Below are 26,884 nucleotides of genomic sequence, written 5' to 3' on the forward strand. Positions count from 1 at the left end.
GCCTTGGGTACAGCGCATAAAGGGGGCGGGGCCTCGTTGCTCTAGGCGACGTTCACAGCTCCAGGCCCGCCAGAAGAGCGCGAGGCTGACTCCGAGCAGGAGGGAGCAGGCTGCTCGCTGAGGGCGAGCGCCGAGGGGAGGAGAAATGAAGGAAGGGGAAGAGGCGGAGCGTGGGAGCTCGCGGTGTCAGGAGTACAATAGTGTTCGGCGCGCCGCTTCAGCCGCCGTCCGAGTCGCTGCAGCCCAACGGCTAAGGCCTGGGGAACCGTGGGGGCAGCGGCCGGAGGACGAGCTCTCCGACCCGGAGGAGGGCCCCAGCGGACTAGGCGGCCGTGGCGGGGCGGCGAGCATAGTGAGCATATTAGGGGGCAGGTGCGAGCAAGGGAAGAAAAGAAAGCGTGCAACGAAAGGGGCGGGTTCCACCTTTCCCACGTTCCCTGACTCCGCCACGCAGCCTCCCGCCGCCCCCGCGCAACGTCCCGCCGCCCCCGCGCAACGTCCCGCCGCCCCCGCGCAACGTCCCGCCGCCCCCGTGCAGTGCCCCGCCACCTCCGCGCAGCCCCGCGGGAAGAGAAGACGCAAACGCCTCTGGACCAAGCGACGCAAAGGTAGGCGGCGGCGGCGGAGGCCAAACGCCTCGCATGCAGGTTTGCGGGGCCAGGCGACGCAGTGCATCGCGGTGGGCCGGGAGCGGGAATGGAGTGTTCCCGCCGGCCTGGCGGTCCCGCCCGCTGCATCGGCTGGCGTCCCTATCGCCCTGGGCGGCAATCGCTGCTGCACAGCGGTTAGGTGGCCAGCGGCGCTTCCCTGGCTTGTGCCGGCGGGCCGGGGGCGAGGGGGCGCGGGGGTGGGCGCCCGGGCTGGGCAGCCGGCTGGAATTGACGGTGGTGGTGGTGTCCAGAGGTGATTCCTTCTGGGTGCACTTGCCCTTTCCTGCCCCCCCCCCGACCCGGTCGCAGCGCTCACGGGGGTCCTGGGGGGGCGGGGGGGGGAGACCTGGGAGATGCTATGGGAGGGAGGACCGCCTGGCTGTTCGGTTATGGGGAGGCGGGAGGACCGGTGGTGTGGGGATCGGCGAGGCCCCCATTGAGGCCGGTTGCTCACGGAGCGGGAACGCGGGCGCCCCGAACTTTCCCTCCCCCTCCCGTCATTGTTCGGCCGCCGCTGGTCGGCTGCTGACTCTTCCGCCAAGCGCTAGGCGGTCCTGGGAAAATCAAGAGGGCTTTCCAAGTCTTAAGGACAAATTTTCCCACCCATGGGCACAGTAAAAGTTGCTAACTTTTCTCCAGCTATCGAGTTGGGTTTGTTCCTTGCGCCATGAATGGTGCATGAATTCTTTTTTTAAGCTTTTCCCATCTTTTTCGCCCACTTAATTTTTTTTGGCCCTTTCTTACTGGTTAAAAATCGCACGGTTTATTATCGGGAGGGAATACAGGAGGCAAATGAGTGCCCATAATGGTGATAAGTGAAGGCATGCTTAAAAGAATTATTGCATAGCCCTAGGGGCACATGTAGGTGTTAGGGAAATGGCAATAAACGTTTTGGTTCATTCTTGGATTTTCTGCAATGCAAGGAAATTCATGGCCTCAGGTATGCCCGAAGTTCTTTTGGTCTTGTACCAGATCTGTTATCTGAAGCTAAAAATGAGGGATCTACCCCCCACCCGATTGCAAAGAAATCAAAGCTGAGTTGATGGTGATTCCAGTAGCTTGGGAGGAAAGGAGATCTCATTCTACATATTCAGTCTGGTAGAGATAATTGTCTGCTTCTCTAAATCCTGAAATTCACAAAAATAATTTTAGGTAAAAGCTGGTTGCACAGCCTTTTGGCTTAGTTTGAGCAATCCCAGAACCCACTTTCCCAAAGTACGGTAGTTTATGACTCTTACATACATTCCCAGCAGACACTTGTCAGCCTGTGGGAAGAAGTGAACCAGCAGAGTAGTTCGTCTGAACAAAGCCTTCCATTTTAAATTTTCATTTAATACTTATCATAACATCTGTAAACAGTAGGAATGTAAAATCCAGCCTTTGTACCCTTTGAATAGTGTCGTTCTCTTGCTTTTACAGAACCATGCGCGGACTCTGAACAAGTGAAAATTTCTTTTTTGTTTACCCTACAAGTAGTCTACCTGTGTAACAGATCATATTCTCTCATTTAAGGAAAATTCAGCATTCAAAAGATCCTTGGTGGCACCGATAGTGAGCACTCAGCGTCAAACAGGAAAATTGGCAAAACGAGCCCTGGGAGCATAGTGAGTTATGAGAAATTCCCATTGCTTTTCAGGAGAAAGATGGGGCTTTCTATTCCCCAAAAGATTTACTGTCTAGGAAACTCAAAAGGGGCAGTTTGACACCGCTCTGTTTGTGTGTGTGTGTCTGTGTGTTGGTGTTACAGCTGCTGTGTTGGGAGAAAGACGGCTTTCTAGTCCCATAAACAATTACAGCCTCGGAAACTCACAGGGGCAGTTCTACCCTGTCCCTTAGTCAGAATCAACTGGATGGCGGCGAGTTGGGTTTTCTGTGGGAAAAAGATGTTGCAGTCTGTCACCCATGGATTTACAGCCTTGGAGACCCTATTGGGCAGCTCTGCTCTGTCCTCTAGCGTCAATATGAGTCAGAATGGACTTGAAAGTGATGGATTTGTTTTCTGAGCATCAATCCTTGAACTGGGAAGTACATCTCAGTACTGAGCACATACTAAGCTCTGTTGGTGTGAGCTATAGTGATTGCCACCTTTCCTTCAACTGTGTTCTTTTGCCCAGTTTTGTTTGCTAGAGAATACTGAACCTAATACTTTTGTCTTGAAACAGTCCCCTGAACATTTTGCCCAATTTTTGAATACACTGGTGCAGACCTGGTTCTAGAATCCACACCTTCTGTCTCTCCTTTTGGCTAATCCATGTTGCTGTGACTTGGCACTGGGTTAAATATCTTATCACCTGTTTCTAGTTTCCATCCAGTGGATTCAAACTCATTATCTGTAAGTCTTGATCATAGGCAGAGGGGAGTACAAAAGCCTAACCCCACCACCCCACCTCCATGCCTCTCGGAAATGTTTAGAATTAGCTGAGAGCCAGCAGTGGTTTAGAAGCAGCTTGAAGGTGCTCTCAGGTAAGTGTTGGCAATTCAGACACCTCAGTCTTCCAACTGGAAAAAGATGAAGCTATGTGCTCCCATGAAGAAACCCTCTATAGCAGTGGTTCTCAACCTGTGGGTCCCAACCCCTTTGGGGGTCTGACGGTCCTTTCACAGGGGTTGCCCGATTGCTAACAATAGCAAAATTACAGTTATGAAGTAGCAACAAAAATTAATTTTATGTTTGGGGGGTCACTACAACATGAGGAACTGTATGTATTAAAGGGTTGTGGCATTAGGAAGTTTGAGAACCCCTGCTCTATAGGGTCACTAGGAGTCAGAATTACTTCAGTGGCATTAGGTTTGTTTGGGGGAGTGGTTTAGCGGTGCTTGTTTTGGGGTCCTTAAAGGAGGTGCCCAGGAGCATAATAGGTGATGATGCCGGACTCTTACCACATCTGAGAATTGTGGGTTGGTGAGAATTACAATAAAAATCAAATGATGTTGAATGGGTGGTTAAGAATGATGTTCTTCTTTGCCTAAGGACCCATTTCTCCCTTCTCTTTCTGCCCTCTTTGAGGCCTGTCTGGATCTGAGCAAGAGTTTGTATGGAGGGAAGGCATAGAGTGGAAGAGGAAAAGTTTGGTCAGTGGTACAGACATCATAACACAGCTAACTCCTTATCAAGCTGCCACAAAGTGAAATGAGGAAGGTCGAGAGATCATATACTGACATATTGAGAAAACCTCTCATTAGTGGATAACTACTGGGTTAAGGGTAGGTGGTAGAATTAACATGTTTGGAATGCTCCTGCAATGGGCCACAAGTTTCTTACCTGTTGCTTCAGTTACAGTGAAGCATTCTGGGTTGTACGGTGGGAAGATCTAGGATGAGTAGGTAGGAGTGACAAATACAAGGATGTTAGCAAGTGGTCATTGCAGACCAAGAAACTATCGCTTTGAGTTTTCTGTTTTTATGGAACCTTTGTGACTCCTTCATGACTTTTTTTAACCTGCCGTTTTTTGTAGATCTCCCCATAGATAACAGCAGCAGCACTTTCACTATCAAAATTACCTCTGTGCCTGCTTTAGGAGGCAGCAGGAAAGGAATGTTCTACATAGACCTTGCCTAGCCCTATAGAAAGATTTGGAAAAGGAGTCTAAGCACTCAGAGGGCAGCAAACTGAAGAAATTAAGGGACTTGGTGTGAGAAGATGGTACTGAGGTACTCAATAGGCGACACTTACAAGTTCATGAATACTCTGAAAGCAGCAAATAATTTAATCTCTACCCTACCCGGAAGCCATGTGACTGATGGAGCTGCCCAACAAACTTTACCATTGATATTGAGTGATAGAAAATTATGGTACAGTATGTCCAGTATACTAGACCTTGTACCTTTATAATCGCTTGTGAAACTTATTATGATCATTTTTAAACTTTGTTTTGATATAGAAAATGTTAGAAGAATAGTACAAGGAACTTCTGTATTCTTTTTATCCAAGGTAACCAATTACTAACATTTTTCTTCCATTTGCTTTGTCATTTGTTCTTTCTGTTTCTTTTTCCTGAACAATTTGAAAGTAATCTTTGAGAGATTGGTACTTTTCAAGGCGTCCTGTCATGAAGAGTGGTTGAGGTCATGCAGCCAGATGTAGCAGAACAGTTGGGTGGTGAAGCAGGGCCCCAGAGGAAAAGTGCCATCTTCTTGCACAGCTGTGAAGCACATCTCAGACATAGAAAGCATTATCAATTATAAACATTGTTAAGACAGACAGCCCCCCGCCCCAAAAAAAGACAGACAGCCCATTACATACCATTCTTGCCAAGTTTATGCCTATCCATGGCAAACTTTAGTATTGTTTGGAAAATTCGCTCTACTCTGCAATCTGGCAGCCAGAATCTAGTCCACTGTCTTTTCATTTCATTCATATGTAAACATGTATTGCATGCCTCAACTTTGTTAGGGGTATTAAAGGTGAAAATAATCTGTCCCCTCAAGAGCTCAAAGTCCAATGGAAACAAACTGAGGAACTCCACTGCCACAACCAGGGGAGGACTATTGTGCTGAAGGACTTCATGAGGATGATCAAATACTAGCCTGGTGAAGAATCTAAAGAGTAAGACACCTATGAGTTATTTGAGATGGATACAAATGTGAAGATTTGCTCTCTCTGAGGCCTGTTGCTCTGAGATGACAAAAGATTCATAAATTAGGAAACCTTTGGTTTCACATACCCAGCACAAGCTGTGGGATCAAGCCAACTTGAATTCAAATCCTGACTCTACCACTTGATATTGGCAAGTTACTTACCTTCTCTCTGCCTCAGTTTCCTTCCCTGCCAAACTCTCTCTGGGCGAGGGTGGGGAGGGGCTTCCCAAAAAAGCCACTAGCAGTAAGTTGATGCCAACTCATATTGACCCTACAAGACAGGGTAGAAGTGCCCCTTCAGGTTTCTGAGATGTTAAATCTTTATTGAAGTAGACAAGCTTCATTTTTCTCCTGGTGTTGGGTTTGAACCCTTATCTTGCAGTTATCAGCTCATTGCTGTTCACCACATCACCAGGGCTCCTGAGAGTAGTCGTGAGAAGTAGTTAAGGTAGTGAAGGTAAGGGGCTTTGCAAAAAGGCTAGTGCATAATAATTGTAAACATTCAGTCTATCTTTCCTTCCAAAAATGGAGTATGTAGGGAAATAACAGAGTACTAGGTATTAAGGTGGGACCCAAAGGGAGGGTGTTTCTATTTTTCATTAATAAATACCTAATTGCTATGAAGTAGATGACCGTGTGGGGTATTCACAGTAAAAGCAGTGATTTATTAACCATTCCCTGTGTGCTGACCAGGTAGGAGATTTAGAGAGTTAAAGTTAACTTGCCCAAGGTCACACAGCAAGTTAGGAGGGAAACTGCCTCTGTGAGGGAGGCCAAAAGTGTGCCCTGAGAGAAGTGATTGCCAGGTAGAGGGAACAGCAGGTGTTGTGTGGGCACTGAGGTGGCAGAGAGGTGTGGAAAAGATCCACAGAGATTTCGTTAGAACCTGGGAAAAGAGAGCTGAGGTAGGCAAGGGTGGATTGGCAGAGCCTTATGGGACCTTGTTAAGGAGCTTACATTTTATTCCAAGGATAATGGGAGACTGCTGGAAGATGTTTTTCACCTTTCGTTAACCCATGTGCACAAGTATGTGTATTTAATCCAGAAAAGCATCTAGTGAGGCCTGTATAAAATGAGTTTTTTAAAATCATTTCCCCTTTAGTGTCCCATCTTGTGATCCTGTAGAGGCAAGTTTTGCTATCTACTGTTAACATGACGATAAAGAGTTGCTGCGATACTGGAAAAAGCTGGTCCTGTAGAATATTTCGAGAAGGAGCATATATTAGGTTCACATTATTAGGTTTTTCAGGCTGCATTAAGGAAGTTCTTTCAGCTTTCCCTGATCCCTGACAATTGGGAAAAAAGTAATTCTTGAAAATCTGAGGTAGAAATGAAACAGTTGAGTAGAAGACTGGTTTAAATATATCATGATAAAGACACTTCCATCAAATCATTTTATTGGGAGCTCATACAACTCTTATCACAATCCATACATACATCAATTGTGTAATGCGCATTTGGACATTTGTTACTCATCATTCTCAAAACATTTGCTCTCCATGTAAGCCCCTGGCATTCGCTCATTTCCTCCCCCTCCCTCATGAACCCTTGATAATTTATAAATTATTATTTTGTCATATCTTACACTGTCCAACGCCTCCCTTCACCCACTTTTCTGTTATCCGTCCCACAGGGAGGAGGTTATATGTAGATGCCTGTAATTGGTTCCCCCTCTCCACTCCACTCTCCCTTCACCCTCCCAGTATCACCACTCTCACCACTGGTCCTTAAGGGATCATCCTCCCTGGATTCCCTGTGTTTCCAGTTTCTATCTGTACCAGTGTACATCCTCTGGTCTAGCCAGATATGTAAGGTAGAATTGGGATCATGATAGTGCGGAGGGGGAGGAAGCATTTTGGAGCTAGAGGAAAATTGTATGTTTCATCGTTGCTACACTGCACCCTAAGTGGTTTTTTTTTTTAACTCTGATGGCAGACGTACTAGTTTGTTCATTGACCTGTTGAAAGACAACTTGATTGGTCCCCATTCTAGGTAATTATGAATAAAGCTGCCATAAATATTGTTTTCTGCCATTATGCCCCTTTGGACTCCTAGCATGCCTATAGGACAGAGTGGACTGCCCTGTCGGGCTTCATAGACTGTAATCTTACAAAAAGAAACCACTATGTTTTCTCCTGTGATATGGGTGGTGGGTTCGAACCACTGACTTTGCAGGTTAGCAGCCAAGCACTTAACCATAGCACCACCAAAGCTCCTGTGACTAGAAACATTAGCATACAAGTTTTCGTGGCTATAAGGTACATTTTCTATTCATTCAGATAAATAAGAGTGGGGATGCTGGATTTGTATTAGAAACTGCGAAACTCTTCAAAACAGGCTTTTTTTTTTTTTGACATTCCATCAGCCTTGAGGAGCCCTGGTGGTATAGCCATTTCATGCAAGGTCAGCAGTTCGAAACCACCAGTCACGCCAAAGTGGAAAGGTGGTCTCAGAAAGTCACTGGGGCAGTTCTACCCTGCCCTATAGGGTTGCTGTCAGTTAGCATTGACTAGATAGCATTGAGTTTGGTTGGTTTTATCAGCCATGAGTGTGAGGTATGTGTCAAGCTTCTTTTTTCTGCCTGTAGACATCTACCTATAGGCATCCAACTGTTTCAGCACTATCTTGATAAAAAGAAATATTTTCCCATGAATTAATGTTACACCTGTGTCAAAAATCTGTTAGTGTGTACCTATTTTTGGATCCTTTATTTTGTTGCATTGATTTATATATCTGTTATTATTTTTCCAGTGCTGTCTTGAATACTATAGCTTTATTTTTTTATTTTTCACCCAGTACCACTTTAATTCTCTTGGTGAGGATCTGGCCCATACCTGTTTTTCTAAAACAATACCAAAAGCATGCTGAGTCATGTTGTAGATGCATATTGTTTGCCATGGTAACATTTCTACTTCATTCCCTTCTGAACCTGATGTCCACAATATCACCTTTCTGGTAAAGTTGATGAGGCTGGAGAACATGGAGCTGAGAGGGCTCCTCTTTCCCTTGCTATCTGCCATTTCGGTGAGTCAGTACAAGATGGTGGTTCTGGATGAAAAGCGGCTACTGTAGCTTTATCCTAAGTCTCAAAATCGTATAATAGGAGAACTCTGACTCTTCTTGTTCAGAATTGTTTTGACTGACTATTCTAATACTTTTGCTTTTACATAAAATGTTCAATTTGTTGAGATCTACAAAAAAGATTCCTTGGATTTTTGTTTAGATTACGCTTTAAAAATTTATTAGTAATTCAAAGTTAATACATATATTATTCCAGAGTTCAATCACATCAAGCAGAATTGTACAGTTGGTACCACAATCAGTTTCCAAACAATTATTTTCTTCCTGGACTCCTTAACATTTTCTCCCTTTTGCCTACTCCACACTTAAGCACCCCTCCCCCCCAAAAAAGAAAAAAAAAACTTACTGTACTTGCTGTCCCTATAGGTTCATCAGTCCTGGGTGGTTTCTGGGATTTTGAGATACCTTTTAATCTATAGATTAAATTAACTATAATTGACATTTTAACAATATTGAGCTTTCCAACACATTTGCACAGTATATCTCTACATTTATTTAGATTTTCTTTGAGGTCTTTCATCAGGTTTTAGTCTTCTAGATAAAAAAGATTTGTTTGATTTATACCTAAATATTATTGTAAATGGTATTATGGTGTTGGTGGTGATGGTGTTAATTTCAAATTCTACTTCTTCTTTGCTGGAAAGCTCTTTGCATATTGACCTTTGTACCTTGTAACCATGCTCAACTTGCTTATTTGTTCCAGTTTGTTTTTCTGGCTCCTTGGTGTTTTTTTACATAGACATTCATGTCATTGGAAAAAAGACAGTATTATTTCTTTCTAATTTGTGTGCTTTGTTCTTATGTTAATTCATTAGTGATGAGAAAGAACATTCCTACTTTATCCCGATCTTAAAGAGAAAGTATTCCATTTCACCATTATGTATATTAGCTGTAGATTATTTGTATGTTCTCTATTGTACAGAAAAAAAGTAAGCATCATGGGCCGGAGGCTGCTATCTTTAGAAGACTTGTAAGATTGGCCCTTGGCAAATACCGGGGGAATTAGATTTTCAAATATCTCAAAATTTTAAATTTTATTCTATGCTCATTTATTCCTTTCAGATGCTCATTGTTTCTTTATATTAATGTATTGTTTCTAACCTTAATCATCTTTTTTGGCTGAGGAATTTCTTTTAACACTTCTTATAGGTAGGTCTCCTGGCATTAAATTCTGCTTCTGTTTGCCTGATTTTGAAGTACATTGCTGTTGGATGTAGAATTCTGGGTTACTTTTTTCCCTCTTACACCATGTTACTCTAGTTACCTTGCTTGCATGGTTTCTATGAAGTCTACTGTAATTCTTAAATTTGTTCCTCTAGAGTTAGGTAAGGAGCTCTGGTGGCACTGTGAGTTAGACATCTGACTGCTAACTGCACGGTTGGCAGTTCAAACCCATCAGCTGCTCCAAGGAAGGAAGAGGAGAAGATGAGGCTATTTGCTTCCTGAAGCTTTACAGTCTCTGAGACCATGAAACAGTGTCAGTCTTTAGAGATGGTCACTAGAAGTTGTCATCGATTTGATGGCAGTGATTTTGGTTTGGATAGTTAGTGTTTCTTTCTCTATTTTTTCCCCCTTAGGTACCTCCAACATTTTTCTTTGTCTTTGGCTTTCAGCAATTTAAGTTATGCATACATTTTTGTTTGTTTGTATTTATCCCGGATCCTATTCTTTAATTCTCTTGTACCTGTGGCTTATTGTCTGGCATTAATTTTGAAAAGTTCTCAGACAAGATTTCTTCAACTAATTTCTGTTTCTTTCTCCATTTTCCAATTATAAATATGTTATTCTGTTAATATTGCCCCAGAGTTATTGAGTACTATGCTTTCCCCCCCTTCTTTTGTCTCTTTTTGTGTTTCAGCTGGGGTCATTTTTATGAATCTGCTCATTAAATTTGATCTTTATAATATTCTTAAGGTTTTTATATTTTGTAAAAATATACACAACATAAGCATTACCATTTTAAATGTACAACCCAGTGGCATTAAGTGCATTTACAATGTTTTTTTTAATATTTTATTAGGGGCTCATACAACTCATCACAATCCATACATATACATACATCAATTGTATAAAGCACATCCACACATTCCCTGCCCCAATTATTCTCAAAGCATTTGCTCTCCACTTAAGCCCTCTGCATCAGGTCCTCTTTTTTCTCCTCCCTCCCCTCTCCCCCCTCCCTCATGAGCCCTTCATAATCCACAGATTGTTATTTTGTCATATCTTGCCCTATCCGGAGTCTCCTTTCCCCCCTTCTCTGCTGTCCATCTCCCAGGGAGGAGGTCACATGTGGATCCTTGTAATCAGTTCCCCCAACATTTACAATGTTTTATAACTACTATCTTAATTCCAGCCTCATAAAATTGTTTGTAGTTGAACTTACACATGAGATACGGAAGTAAATATTTGATATATTTGAAGAATAACACAGATTTCTTTCTGCTAGACCTTTAATGTGGAGATTTATGTTAATCTAGTCAGGAATTTGGCCTCTATTTGATGTTTGTTTGTGCTATGGGCACCAGAGGTTTTTTTGGACTCCTGCTTGGCTCTGGATCTTTTCCTTTATGTTGCTTCCCAAGGGCTATCTCTTATAACTCCCCTTGTTGCATTCTACTCTTATTAACTGTGTAGCTGGTGTATCTAGGTGGTGGTTGGTGGAGGAGGCAGGTATTGGAACCTGGGACTTGAGATAGGTCCTTCACATTTCCTGCTCCTCCTTCAGGGGTGGAGCCTCTTGCTTCTTTCCCCCTGTTCATATTCCTAAAATGCAGTGAGTACCCACCAGTGTCCTTGAGCCACAAATATTAAGCCTCACTCCCTGCAGTGTGAGCCTTTTGTTCTGTACTGGAAAAAAGGGAAGGGATCTGAGTGCCTTTTACATTAGATGCTGTTTCCCACATGGTAGGAGCTTTCTCAGGATTCTCTCTTATCCTTCCTGGGAGAGCCTGGTGAGGTTCCTGTGTGAAAAGTTTATAAGGGATTATGAATGCCCTGATAAGACTGTGGAACTCAGAAGCTTTACATTCTCATGTCAACCCGTACTCGGACCATGAGTAATTCTTCACAATTTCCAGTGTAATCTTCCTGCAGGCTTATGTGACTTCTCAAGACTTGTGTCACAGGTAAGTAAATGCTCCGGTGTTTTTTCTTCCCGAAACTGTCTGTCTCTAGACATTGAGATAGTGTTTTTCCCTGTGACCTCCGTTCTCTAATGGATCCAGGAAGAGTAGCCGATTTTCAATGTGTCCAGATTTTTTCTTCTTGTAAATATAAAAATGATGGGGTCCAAGCATTTTGCATCTAAGCTGAAACAGGATGTTCTAAAATAAGCTAAAATGTAATAAATATCTAATGCAATACACATGGACACTCAGTACAGGTTAATTCTTTACCTCTTCTTTTTAGCCCCTTGAATTTTGTGGCTAGGAAGCAAGCCAAACCAGAATAATTGATTCTGGTGTGTGTTTTATTTTAGGCTTTAAAAACCTCTATGCCACTATATGTTTGTTTTGCTTCCCAAATTGTATGTAAGCCTGTGAAATTATTGAGCAAAATCATAAGCACTCAATTAAAATTTGCTACATTCAAAATTATAACATGATTTAATCTATCTTAATTATGGACTTTGTTAGTGATCATATTTTTCTATCACGTTCCCTACATTGCCAGGTACAGTTCAACTCAGTTCAGCAAATATTTATTGAGTGCCGCAACCTGGCTTGGTGAGTGGAGTCCCAAGGACAATGGAAGTCCAGTAGGGAGAGGAATATTGCAACTTGGGAATTACCTCTATTTTGATCTAACAGGATCTTTAAGATTCTATTTTTAACAATACTAGTGACACATGAATGCATTCTAGTAAAAATTGAAAGAACTAAGGGTATCTTTGACATCATCACCCCATCACATTCCTCCCTTCCTAGGATTAATTTTGAAAAATTTATCTATAGAGGTAAAATTCACATAATATAGAGCTAACTATTTTAAAGTGAAAATTTTAGTGACAATTAGTTTATTCATAATGTGCAGTCACCAGCTCTATCTAGTTCTAAAACATTCCCATCATTCCAAAGTAAAACCTCTTATCCATTAAGTTGTTTTTCTCCATTATTCTTTGTCCCAGCCAGAATTGACTCAATGGTAGTGAGTTTTTGCTTTTAATCTTCATCCATCATTCATTTGGTTATTTCCACATTGGAAATTATGAAAAGTGATATACTGAACATTGATATTTGAATTTTGTGTGCATTTTTGATATTTAACTTTTCGAGGAACCACTGAGCGGTGCCATTTGACATTTCCACCATTAATGAAAGGAGGTGCCATCTTCTCCATATCCTGGCCAATATTCATTCTTCTCCTTTTTTTAAATTAAGCCTTCCTACTGGTGTAAAGTTGTACTGGCATTCATATAGAGTCAGAATCTATTAAGCATCTTTTCACTGTGCTTGTTTGTCATTTTTATATCTTTGGAAAATATTCAAAGCTTAGGGTTAGTTTGATTAATACCAAATTGCTTTATTCTAATGTCATCTAATATGTGAAAGCCATTTAATGTTTTTTAAAAGTGAAATTCATTTAACTTAAAAAATTAACCTTCAAGAAATATCTATTTAACAAGATGAATATCATTAGTGTGGATGTGTGGTACATTGAAGAGGGAATTTCAAAAAATCAGCATGTCAACCCAAACTTCTCCCTAGAGCACTATTATCATTAGGAAATAGACTGGGGTTTCTTTCTTGCACTGCTGCTACATAATATGATCTAGTTCAGTATGAACAGGCATCCTGGTAAAGAGAATGTGGTTTCCTCTACCATAGAAGTACACATGGAGGGTGACCCATTAACCTATCAGGCAGTGATGTACCTATTATTGTTACGTGCCCCTAGAGTCTATTTTAACTGAGCAACCCCATGTGATAAAGAACTGCCCTATAGGTTTTGTTTTTAACTTTTTATTGTGAAATGATTGAAGGTTTGCAAAACAGATGAATTTTACATTCAATTCATACACATTTTGTTTCTTATTCATTGCAGTCCCCACAGTATAACATCACTCCCTTTGTTACCTCATTTTTGCCTCCTTTCTTAAAGCCCCCAAATTTGTCATTAGCTAAATGCTACCTTTTTTTAATCTCATATGGCTGATCATTTTAAGGTGTGCATATTTTGGTAGTAGTGTTGTCCCCTTATAGACCTATCGTTTAGTTGAAAATTAAGCCACTGGGGTGACTTTATTTCCAGACCTGAAGGGTGATGAAAGATCATAGTCTTGGGAATTCTGTTCATCTTTATCCTGGAGGGCTTAAAATTTCTTTTAATGCTTTTGAGTTTTGTTCCACATTTTTTTCTCACTGTATTCAGGAGCTTCTAATTCAGGACCTCTGACACCATCTAGTTCTTGTCTCAGATCGTGGAGACTAATGTTCACATGGTCCATTAGTCCATTAGACTGATTCTTCACATGTATCATCCATTTACCTCACTCTTCTTCCTCCAGACAGGGAGAGGTCAATAGTTGTACCTTTGATGGCTGTTCATTCATGAACTTTTAAGACCCCAATTGCTACTCATGAAAGTAAGATGTAGGACATTGCCTTTGTGGACCATATTATGCCAATTGACCTTAGTGTCCCCAGGGACATTGGCCCTGAGCCTCCAGGCACAGAGACGTAAGATCATTGGTTATACTTAAAAAGTTTTTATAACTTTCTGTCCTACATATTATATTCATGGGAACAGGAAGGTAAGTTAAGAAGTGTAATAGAGGAATCTAAATGTCTTTTCTTGCCTGTTAATTTACTTGCCTTGTAATGTTTTCACATAGCATAATTCACTAATGAGGACAAGTCTTCACCTGGGATTTATTTTTTGTGTTTTTAATCATTTTATTGGGGACTTGTACAACTCATCATAATCCATCCATCCATCCATTGTGTCAAGCACATTTGTACATTTGTTGCCATCATCATTCTCTAAACATTTGCTTTCTGCTTGAACCTTTGGTATCAGATCCGCATTTCCCCCCCTCCTTTCCCGTTCCCCCCTCCCTCATGAACCCTTGATAATTTATAAATTATTATTATTTTGTCCTATCTTACACTGTCCGATGGCTCCCTCCACCCACTTTTCTGTTGTCCATCCCCCAGGAAGGAGGTTATATGTAGATCCTTGTCATCATTTCCCCCTTTGCACCCCTTCCTCTCTCCACCCTCCCCGTATTGCCACTCTCAGCACTGGTCCTGAAAGGACCGTCTGTCCTGGATTCCCTGTGTTTCCAGTTCCTATTTTTACTAGTGTCCATCCTCTGGTCCAGCCAGAATGGTAAGGTAGAATCGGAGTCCTTGCAGTGGGGTGGGAGGAAGCATTTAGGAACTAGAGGAAAATTGTATGTTTCATCGTTGCTACACTGCACCTTGACTGGCTTGTCTCCTCCTCGCAACCCTTCTGTAAGGGGATGTCCAGTTGCCTACAGATGGGTCTTGGTTTCCAAATCTGCACTCCCCCGTCATTCACAATGATTTGATTTTTTTGTTTGTTGATGCCTGATACCTAATCCCTTCGACACCTCATGATCACACAGGCTAGTGTGCTTCTTCCATGTGGGCTTCGTTGCTTCTGACCTGGCCATTTGTTTACCTTCAAGCCTTTAAGACCTCAGACTCTATATCTTTTGATAGCCAGGCACCATTTGCTTATGCACCCATTTGTCTTCAGTGATCTTATCAGGAAGGTGAGCACACAATGATAGGATTTTTGATTCTTTGATGCCTGATAACTGATCCCTTCAGCACCTCGTGATCACACAGGCTGGTGTGCTTCCATGCGGGCTTCAGCACCTCGTGATCACACAGGCTGGTGGGCTTCCATGCGGGCTTTGTTGCTTCTGAGCAACAAAGGAAGCTCAGCATCATGGAATGCCAGTTTAATAGAACAAAGTGTTCTTTCATTGAGGGAGTACTTGAATGGAGGCCCAATGTCCACCTGCTACATTAATAGTAAAACTATAAACATATGCACATAGATCTATTTCCCCATCATATATAAATATATTTGCATATGTACATGCCTCTATTTAGACCTCTATAAATGCCCCTTGCCTCCAAGTTCTTTCCTCTCTTTCCTTTTACTTTCCTCTTGTCCAACTATCATGCTCAGCCTTCATTTGGGTTTCAGTAATTCTTCTTGGTTACATTACTCTTGATCATGCCCTACCAGTCCTCCGATACCCTCCTCACCACCGATTTGTATCACTTGTTCCCTTGTCCATGGGTTTGTTAACACCCACCTGGGATTTCAAGGAAATGCTATAGACCAGGTCTTGGGCACACCATCTTTGGAATAATATTTTTGCCTCTCCTCCATGACCCCCAACAATCAAATACTCATGTTCTTCCCAAACCTTTCCTCATATCTCCAACATCTTTCTCTCTTTCTCAATCCTGCCTGGGCCAGTTTCTGGAGACTCTTAATTTCATCAAAACCCCAAACTCAAACCCATTGCTGGCAAGTCGATTCCAACTTATGGTGACTCTATAAGATCACTGAAGACAAAGAAGGTGCATGAGCAAATGTGAAGAAAGCTGATGGTGCCCGGGTATCAAAAGATATATAGTGTCTGGGGTCTTAAAGGTTTGAAGATAAACAAGTGGCCATCTAGCTGAGAAGCATCAAAGCCCACATGGAAGAAGTACACCAGCCTGTGTGATCAGGTGGTATCGATGGTATCAGCTATCAGGCATCTAAGGACCAGGAAAAAATCATACCCAATGTGAATGGGTGGGGGTTGGCATGGAATGGAAACCCAATGCCCATCTGTAGACAATTGGACATCCCCTCACAGAGGAGTCACAAGGAATAGATGAGCCAGTCAGGATGCAGTATAGCACCTATGAAACACTCAACTTTCCCACAGTTCTTTTCATGACCTCAGTTTTACCTTACAAATCGGATTAGACCAGAACACGCACACTGCTACAGATAAAAGCCCACAACACAGGGAATCCAGAATAGATACCAGGAGAATTAGGGGACCCGATGGGGAGAAAGGAGGAATCGATCACAAGGATCAACCTATAACCCCCTCTTGGGGACAAACAACGGAAAAGTGGGTGAGGGGCGTCAGAGGAGGATATAAGATATGAAAATAATCTAGAACTTATCCAAGGGTTAATGGGTTATGGGCGGGGATGGAGGGGGACCAAAAGGGGAGCTGATACCAGGGGCTCAAGTGGGAAGAAAATGCTTTGAAAATGTTGATGGCAGCGTATGTACAAATGTGCTTGAGACAATGGATGAATGTATGGATGGTGATAAGAGATGTAAGAGCCCCCGATAAAAGTATTTAATAATAAAAAAGACAGAACTGCTCCCTCCAAAGTTTTAAGTCTGTAGGGAAACAAATTGTGACATCTTTCTTTTATTGAGTGGCTGAAGGGCTGGAACTGCTTACCTTTTGGTTAGAAACCAAGTGCTTTACCTCACCAGAAGCATTCCTTTACCTCAGCAAGAAGCCTTCCATATTCCATCATTACATCCTATCTTTTCTATTTACTTGGGCACATAATACATATTTCCTTGCCCTGGAACTAGCTTTATAAACACATGGCATAAAGATGTGTATAGCTAAACCCACTAAACTATAGAGTGGTGGGAAACCCTTAAATTTTCTATATCTTGTCCTCCACAAATACCTGAAGGAAAATTGGGCCCTGCTACTTAATTAACAAACCAAACATTTTTTGTTTTTAAAAAAAGAATTATATGACATGTTCCAATGACTACACAAATCATTTGGGAGACAATAATATGGAAAAGAAATAGGCATTTTGCAAACTGCCAAAGAAAGCTGCTGCTTTGTCATGCTGCCCTGTGACAGGTGTGAAAGTGCAGCTGCACCGTCTGCCTGGGCAAAGTATGACTTCACAGGCTAGATTGCAGTCCAAACTGCAGGCAGATTTGCCTGCCTCCCTCATGATTTCTAGCCTTCTCCACAGTTCCTTGCTCGTTGCAAATGTTAAGTAGCACTAAGAACTTTTCCTTCTCAAAGATAGACAAAATTTTTACTTCAAGCAGCTGTATCCTACTTCCCTTACATAAAATGTACAATTTATAAAATGAGTGTGAGAGAGTGACTGTGTGTGTGTGCTTGCGTGTGTGTTTTATGAACTTCAATTTAGCTCTCCCTAGGCTAACTATCTTAAATCTAGAATAAACTTTTCTATTTTAACATTCTGTAAAAGTACCATTTAGACCCTTTAGCAGCTAAAAGTTAGCCCCTTGAGGAAAATCCATGTTGGCATTTGTCTTTAGGGAAACCATTTCTAACCTGCTTTCTTCCCATAATCTCTAGGCCAAAGCACTACAGGTCAGTTTAACTTCCTGTTGACTGCTGTCCGTAAAGATACAGGTCATAAATTCCTCTTTTCCATTGTCCCCATCCCCAGTCCTGCTACTAGTGCACCACTGCTCCCTGGCTGCACAGTGGTTATAATATGTACTTCTGAGAACCTGGAAGTGTCTTCCATACCCAGTCATGATTTCCACCATCCTTACATCTTCCCGAATCTTCTTCTCTATCCCTGCACCCATGTGCACATTTAATCGAGTCTAAGCACACTCCAGCTCTTCTGTGCTGCTTCTGCCTAGCGTGTTCTGCATATCCTTCTGGGTTTGGCCATCTTGTACTTCCATCAGGACCCACTCAAAAGCCCATCTTTTGCACTTCAGTAGTTCCTTCTACCTCTAAGGCCTATAGGACTAAATGTGTTCAAAACTCAAGTACTCAAATGGGACAGTATGGTAGACTGCTTAGTGCCCACAAAGTACTTTCATCTTTATATGCACATCATTTACAATTTAACATCAGTTCCTCCCATCAAGAAGTGAAGTCTATTTTTCTTTGACTTGAATCTAATGTGGGCTGTCATTATGATTTGTTTTGACCAATAGCATATGTTTAGACTAACTCATATTTTTCTAAGCTAGGTCTCAAAAAGTCTCATAGCTTCCTCACTCACTCCCCTGGAACCTTGAAGCAACTAGGTGAAGAAAACCTGGGCTAGCCTGCTGGAACATATGCAGAGAGAAAAGCACAGTCAACAGACAAGTGAGGCCATCTTGGAATATTGAGCCCACATTGCCATATGATTGTAAAGTGCATCAGGGGCCCTAGGCAAGATCAGAAGAAGAATCACCCCACTTGTTTTAGCCCAAATTGCTGACCCATATAATTGTGAGCAATGAAAATTGTTGTTTTAAGCCACAAAGATTTGGGGTGATTTGTGATGCAACAATGCCATAAATAACATAGGCCAGGACTATACTTGTGTGTCCTCATGGCCTAGAGCAGCGGTTCTCAACCTGTGGGTTGCAACCCTTGGGGGATTGAACTACCCTTTTACAGGGGTCGCCCGATTCATAACAGTAGCAAAATGACAGGAAGTAGCAACGAAAATAATTGTATGATTGAGGAACTGTATGATTGAGGAACTGTATGAAAGGACCTCAGCATTAGGAAGGTTGAGAACCACTGGCCTAGAGGGGGTGACAATAGCAGATAGTAATTCTTTTTAATGTTATAAATCACGGTCATCATCATGTTATTCCTCTCTTTGCTTAAAAAAACCACCAAACTTCCCAAGACTCATGTCTTCCTGGCTTTCAAAACAGTTCAAACCTTGGGCCCAACACAGTTTTCCAAAATCACACCTTGTAGTTATTCAGTTTGCTGGATCCACATTCATTCACGACCCTGTGACAGATTGTACCTCTCTTCATGCTGCATCCTTTCCTACCAGCTCATTCATTAATTCATGGTTCACCCCAAGTTCCTAAAATCTGTCCCAATTTGCCAGTCCTCCTTTATTACTCTGATCCCTCATACGGCATTCACGTGTGCTTATAATTAAAAGAGACCTTAGACCAGGGGCCCTCAAACTTTTTAAACAGGGAGCCAGTTCACTGTCCCTGAGACCCGTTGGAGGGCCGTACTATAGTTTAAAAAAAACTGTAAAATTCCTATGCACACTGCACATCTTTTTTTAAAGTAAAACACAAAACGTGGCAAAAACACCTGGCGGTCTGGATAAATCTCCTCAGTGGGCCGCATGTGGCCCGCGTGCCGCAGTTTGAGGACCCTTGCCTTAGATGTTCTCTAGGACAGTCCCTTCCAGTTATGAATGAGGAAAATAAGTCCCAACTCAGAAATAATAATAAAGTATTCAAGGTCACAATATTATGAAGATGCCAATGCTAGAACTTAATCTAGAACATCTCTTAATCTCATATAGTTTATTTATGCACATTTTAATACCTAGTGAATTTCCTGTTTTCTTATATCACGGCTAGTTCATATGCATAAAGATATGCCTTGCTGACTACAGTGTGGAAGTTATTGAACACAGCATAATGCTTTTTCATCTTCCCCTGCTTATCCTCTGAGACTGTAATCAGCAACTACTGGACACATTAGTAATCAATAAATAACTCTTGATGGACACTTCAGAAGCAATTAATGCTTAGAACATGGAGACATTGGTGGTACAGTGGTAGGCTTCTTGCCTACAATGTGGGAGACCAGGGTTTGATTCCCAGCCATTACCCATCTGTCCATGGTGGGTCTGAAAATTGCTGTGATACTGAACAGGCTTCAGCAGAACTTCCAGACTAAGACAGACTAGAAACAAAGGCCTAGAGATCTACTTCTGAAAATAAGCTAATGAAAACTCTGTGATTCACAGTAGTTCGATCCAAAATCCACCATGGAGATGGCATAGGCCCACGTAGCATTTAATTCCATTGTACCTGGAGTTGCCAGGAGTTGGGAGCTTACTTGATGGCAGCCAACAATGTTTAGAACTCCTTTTTTTCCTGTTTGTGGTGGAGAGTACATCTGTATTCATTTGTCAAAACTGAGTGAACCCTACATTAAAAATGGTAAATTATACTGTATGTAGACATGTTAAGTTTGTGTACATTTATAATTTAAAATAATTATGTTGAAGAAATCCATTTATAATGAATTTGGCTAAATATATAGGTAACAATACTGTCTGAAAGGAAAGTTGGCCTTTTGAAATGAATACGGGTATAGTAAGTACTTAGCAAATGTTAATTTCCTTTCTACTTGCACACAAATGCTTCATGATCACCTGTCAAGATTGCTAAAGAAAGTATTTCTACCCTAGGGAGATGGCTGAGTCTCAGACATAAGTTTCTATGATTATTTTAAAGGAAAATAAAAGGCTCTTTCAGAATGCTTGTGTAAAGTTAAATATATGTAAGCATCTCAGCAGCACTTTAAAGGCCGCCCCACCCCAGAATCTTAATTTTACTTCCAAAGCCTTACTCAGGTACAGAATAAATCATGTAACTAGTTGTCAAATCTATTCTGACTCATGGTTATCCCATGTATGTCAAGAGTAGAATTTTACTTCATAGGGGTTGCAATGACTGATTTTTTTTTTTTTTTGGAGAAGGGCCTTTCTTATGGTGCACATCTCTGAGTGCATTCAAACCTCTGACCTTTCTATTAGCAGCCAAGTATGTCATGAGGGGACTTCAGAAAGTTCATGGGGGAAATATCAACTGTACAATTGTGCCTATCAAACCCGTAATTAGTGTTGGGGGGCTGGCACCCCTTTCATACCACAGAGGGGGCTAGACTTGTTGAGTATTGGTGAGAGCCCATGGTCTAAAGGCAAGGCGACCAACGGACACCCTGAGGAGGCTGAGTGAAGCAGCCCACATTGAGTTGACCAGAACCCGACCAGCTGGAGATTTTTGAGCCTGTGATTTTTGAGCCATATTGATGTTGACTTTATGGGTGGCCTGTTCGCATTTGACTTTCCTTGTGGATGCAGACTTCTCAAGGTTCCAACTGGAATGAAGATTCTTCATGTCGAAAAATATAATGTCTCCTCAGAGCACTGGGTTGATGTAAGTGGGCAGTATATAAATTGAATACCCAAAATGTGGGGGATAAAGACATGAAGTGGTTGGCTTATAAACTTTCAGAGGTGGGGGAACATATTCACAGGATTATAGGATTAAGGTGTGGGTGTTACTTAATTACAATTGTGCGGCTAAACAATAATGTACAGGTGCCAAGTGGCAAGGGTGTGGATTGAGTTAGTTGTGCTAATGTGGCTAATAAATACATGTGGGGTTAATTGAAGGGTGGAGAGGTAAATGGCTCGGTGAGCCTTGCCTTTCTAGTTCTCAGGTCTCTTGCTTTGTGATGGTCATACCAGGATGCAGCTGCCTTAGCCAGTTCCCTGCTTCAGCTAGCAAGGCTCACTTCCTGCAAGACATCCCTGAGGAGAGCCACATGGACCTACCCCGATGCAGCCCTGAGTGCTGGAGCAGCCGTGTGGAGACCTCTGTCAGTGCTGAGATGCTGACACGCTCACTGATTCAACTTTCCTCCTGCAGTCGGTATCGTAGTGTGCATTTTTGAGATGGAGGAGGACTTTGTGGATTGGTGTTGGACATGGGGGTTAATGTTGGACTTGTTGGTTTGGGCAGCACTGTGTTTGGATGTTTTCTTGATACACACTTAACCTTTATATAAGACTCTCTCTTACACATAAATTTCTGTGGATTTGTTTCTTCAAAGTACCCTCTTTGCATAAATCATTTTTGTATGTGTCCATAAGGACTAAGTAAAAGTACTAAGTTGTTTAGCCACATTGGCCATTCTTGCTTTTTTTGTGTGTAAGGGAGGAACTACAGTTTTTCTTACAATGGCATGGATACATGGTGGTATGTGCTATATAGGAGCTATTGGATGATTTCCTCAAAGCATTCACCAGTGGCTCTTTAGAAGAGTGTCTGGCAGGGAGAGCTAGAAGACAGCTTAGAGGAGAATTACAGAGTAATAGTCTTCGCAGCATCAGGTTATGACCACTGTTTCTGCAAGAGATGAAAAGTATACCCATTTTGCTTTTGAGAATTTTTAAACAAAAATTGGTAATGAAAAGTTATATTTATTAGTACTGAAATAACATACTTTCTTGCAATGATGGATTTAGGAAAATCTGAAAGTATTTCTGGCAGTGATTGAAATGTTGGAATGGATCCCGCAGGAATATGATAAAATTCCCTAGCTGAGCCTTAGAGAAAAAATTCATATTCTCTCATTTTGAGGCTAAGGCACAACAGAATTGGAGAGGGCAATTCTTTACATCACCACCCAGCCTTTCCATGGAATTAGTGCAATAATAGTAGAATCTATGAGTTCAAATCTTAGTTCCCTAATCTCCTGCTGAGCCTCAGCTCCAAAAGTAGATAGTATCATTTGCTTAGTAAAATTAAAGTATGTAAAGCACCTACCACAGCAAATGGAGCCCCCATTGTAGATAGTTCCCAAGTTCTATCCTTCCCCAGTTCTACTCTGCAATACAGAGTCACCATGAACTGGAATGAACTCAGTGGCAGCTAAGTTATTTTTGTTTTTTGCTGTTCTTTATATGTTCTAGTCATATAGAATTACATACAGGTTTTTGTTTGCTGTTCGTTTTCTTTTTGTGTTAAGCATGTTATGCCTTTCCATGGCATTGTGTGTATTGTGACTTTCACCATGGAGAAGTCACCTTAGGATACTAGCTCTTGAGGTCTGATTCATAATAATCCAAGACAGCAAATTATTGATGTATAGTAAAAATCATAAAAGGTATGTATCAAGGTTTTATCCTTTTACCATGCTTATTCAAACTGTATTATGAGTAAATAATCCTAGAAACGAGAGTGTATGAAGAAGATGGCATCAGGATTGGAGAAGGATTATTAACAACCAATGATAGGTAGAAGACACAGCCTTGCTTGCTGAATTCTAGGAGGACCTGAAGCACTTGCTGATGAAAATCAAAGGCTGCAGCCTGTTGTATGAATTGTAACTCAATGTAATAAAACTAAAATCTTATGATAACAACACTAGACAGCATTGTGATAAACAGAGCAAAGAAGAAGTTATCAATGATTTTATTTTACTTGGGGAAAGTATGGGGAAATTCTTTTTTTATAAGGTCGCTATAAGTCAGAATTGATTTAGTACCAATGGGTTTTAAAAGAACATGATATCCTTCACCATAGATTTTGAAAGAGATGTACATAGTCAAAAATGTAATTCACATTTCCATTATATTGTTCTTGGCTACCATCGAGTATGTTTGACTCAGAGATCCTATGCACAATGGAACAAAACACTGCCTGGTCTTGTGCCATCCTCATAATTGTTGTTTGAGTCCCTTGTTGCAGCCACTGCATCAATCTATCTCATGAGGACCTTCCTCTTTCACTCTCCTCCACTTCCCCAAGCATGATGTTCTTCTCCAGGGACTAGTTTCTCCTGACAATATGTCCAAAGTATGTAAGACAAAGTCTCGCCATTCTTGCCTCTAAGGAGCACTCTGGCTGTACTTCTTCCAAGACACCTAATTTTGTCCTTTTAGCAATATTCCCCAGCACTACAATACAAATACATTCATTCTTCTTTGGTCTTCCTTATTTAATGTCCAATACATATGAGGCAATTGAAAATACCACAGCTTCTGTCGGGTACACCTCGGTCTTCAAAGTGACATCCTTGCTTTTCGGTACTTTAGATAGGTCTTGTGCATCTTATTTACCTAATACAACACATCTTTTGATAGATTTATTGCTGCTTCCGTGAGTATTGATTGTGGATCCAAGCAAGACAAAATCCTTGACAACTTCAAACTTTTCTCCATTTATCATGATGTTACCTATTGATCCAGTTGAGAGGATTTGGGTCTTTTGTACATTAAATTGTAATCTCTGCAATCTTTGATATTCAGCAGCAAGTGCTTCAAGTCCTCACTTTTAGCTAGCAAGATTGTGTCATCTACAGATTTCTAGTTGTTAATTAGCTTTCCTCCAATCCTGATGCCACATTCTTCTTCATATAATCCAGCTTCTCTGATGATTTACTCAGTTTACAGATTCAAAAAGTATGGTGAGAGGATACAATCCTGATGCATTACCTTTCCTGATTTTAAAACATGCACTGTCCCCTTGTTCTGTTCCCACAAATGCATTTTGATTCATGTACAAGTTCTGCATGAGAACATCAGCAATGACATCCCTTGTTCCACATCCTCTTCTGAATCCAGTCGGAACCTCTGGTCAATGTACTGTTGCAAGCGTTGTTGAGTGATCTTAAACAAATTTTGCTTTCATGTGTTATCAATGATCCTGTACTTTAACTTGAGCATTCTGTTTGATCACCCTTCTCTGGAATGAGAACAAATATGGGTCTCTTCCAGTCAGGGGGCTGTACATGTAGCTGTCTTCCAAATTTCCTGGCATAAACGAGTGAGTGTGTCCAGTGCTCCATCAGTTTGTTGAAACATTACACTGGGTATTCCATCAGTTCCTGTGGCTTTGTTTTTGGACTTCCAGTGCAGCTTGAATTTCTATCGGCACCATTGATTCTTGCTTATATGCTCCCTCTTGAAATGGTGGAATGTCAACTATTTCTTTTTTGCCCAGTTCCTCTGTATAGTCTCCATCTTCCTTGATGCTTCCTGCTTCATTCAATATTTTACCCATAGAATCGGTCAACATTTCAACTCGAGCCTTGATTTTTTTCTTGATTTATCTCAGTTTAAGATATGCTAAGCTTGTTCTTCCCTTTGGGTTTTCTAATGCCAGGTCTTTGCACACTTCATTATAATATTTGACTTTGTCTTCTTGAGCTGCCCTTTCAGTTTTCTTTTTCTTCCTTTTTTTGAACAGGATTCTCAGCATCTTTATTTATTGTAAGGATAAAATCATAGTATAAAGGCAAAAATACAAATGATGCATAAGCGGAAGAAGACCCCCATCAACATTCAACAAGTCAGGAAAAATTTTTTTGTCATGGGACAACTAAGAAATACTTGCACTCAGTCATGTCTATAGGGAGGAAACTGACCTAGTACCGAGTTCAGTCCCGCATAATCAAGAGTACATTGGTCTCTGCCTGATAGTAAGGCTGTTCCGGACTCATGCCTTTGGCTAGAGCGAGTCTGCCAGTGACTCAGTCTGACCAGATCCCCTGCAGATAGGTCTTGGGATCCTACTGTCCCACATAGCCGTCTCCAAATTGGGTGTTCATAATTTTAGCTCATAACTTTTCACCATATTCAAATTTTGTAGTTGTCATATTTTCCCTTTCTTTTTTATATTATTTATTTATATTTTTTAATAAATCATTTTATTGGGATTCATACAACTCTTATCACAATCCATACATACATCAATTGAGCAAAGCACCCTTATACATTTGTTGCCCTCATTCTCAAAATTCGCCTTCCACTTGGGTTCCTGGAATCAGCTCATTTTCCTTTTTTCCCTCCCCCTCCCTCCCCTCTCCCCCCTCCCTCACGAACCCTTAATATAAATTATTACTATATCCTATCTTACACTGCCTGGCATCTCCCCTCACCCACCTTCCTGTTGCCCATCCCCCAGAGAGGAGGTTGCATGTAGATCCCCAAGATTGGTTCCCCCTTTCTACACCCCCTTTCCTCCCGGTGTCGCCACTCTCACCGCTGGTCCTGAGAGGGTCATCTGTCCTAGATTCCCTGTGTTTCCAGATCCCAACTGTACCACTGTACATCCTCTGGTCTAACCAGGTCCGCAAGGTAGAATTGGGATCATGATAATTGGGGGGGGGGGGGAGGAAGCGTTCAAGAACTAGAGGAAGGTTTTGAGTTTCATTGTTGCTACACTGAACCCTGAGTGACTCATCTCCTCCCCACTACCCTTCTGCAAGGGATGTCCAGCTGTCTACAGATGCGCATTGGGTCCCCATCACGCATTCCCCTCATTCACGATGATAATGCCTTTTTCCCCACTTTTGTTGCTTAAAACCTGGTCCCCTCGTCCCTTCATGATCACACATGTTGGTGTGCTGCTTCCATGTGGGCTTTGTTGCTTCTGGGCTAGATGCCTGCTTGTTTACTATCAAGCCTTTAAGTCTCCAGATGCTATATCTTTTTGATAGCCGGGCACCATCAGCCTTCTTCACCACACATACTTATGCACACATTCGTCTTCAGCGTTTATGTGGGGAAGGTGATCACACAATGATGGTTTTTGTTCTTTGGTGTCTGCTACCTGATCCCTTCAACACCTCGTGATCACACAGGCTGGTGTGCTTCTTCTCTGTGGGCTTTGTTGCTTCCGAGCTAGATGGCCACTTGTTTGCCTTCAAGCCTTTAAGACCCCAAATGCTGTATCTTTTTGATAGCCGGGCACCATAGGCTTCCTTCACCACACTTGCTTATGTACACGTCTGTCTTCAGCGATCATTTCGGGAAGATGAGTATCATGGAATGACCGTTTAGCTGATCAAGGTGCTATTGTATTGAGGGAGTGTGCACGAGGAGGCCCAATGTCCACCTGCTACCCTACTAACCTATAAATATATGCACATAGGACTATTTCCCCCATAATCATAAATATATTTACATATGTATATGTCTGTCTTTAGGCTTCTATGTATTATAATTGTCATCTTTAGATCATACAAGCTGGTATGCTGCTTCTGTGTGGATTTAGTT

General features: G+C 41.7%; 1 protein-coding gene across 2 annotated transcripts in view; it reads left to right on the forward strand.

The window, feature by feature from the left end:
- Positions 1 to 292: 292 nt before the first annotated feature.
- JADE3 (jade family PHD finger 3) overlaps positions 293 to 26,884 on the forward strand; it is a 124,144-nt gene continuing 97,552 nt past the window's right edge. The window contains exon 1 of one of the 2 annotated variants that reach the window (XM_075539010.1): positions 293 to 608. The gene's annotated coding sequence lies outside the window, so the exon portion shown is untranslated. Of the gene's footprint in view, positions 609 to 2,161; positions 2,255 to 26,884 lie in introns of those variants that run through there. The other variant, XM_075539011.1, reaches the window with a different exon arrangement.

Source organism: Tenrec ecaudatus, chromosome X (genome assembly GCF_050624435.1).
Source record: "Tenrec ecaudatus isolate mTenEca1 chromosome X, mTenEca1.hap1, whole genome shotgun sequence".
Taxonomy (NCBI): Eukaryota; Metazoa; Chordata; class Mammalia; order Afrosoricida; family Tenrecidae; genus Tenrec; species Tenrec ecaudatus.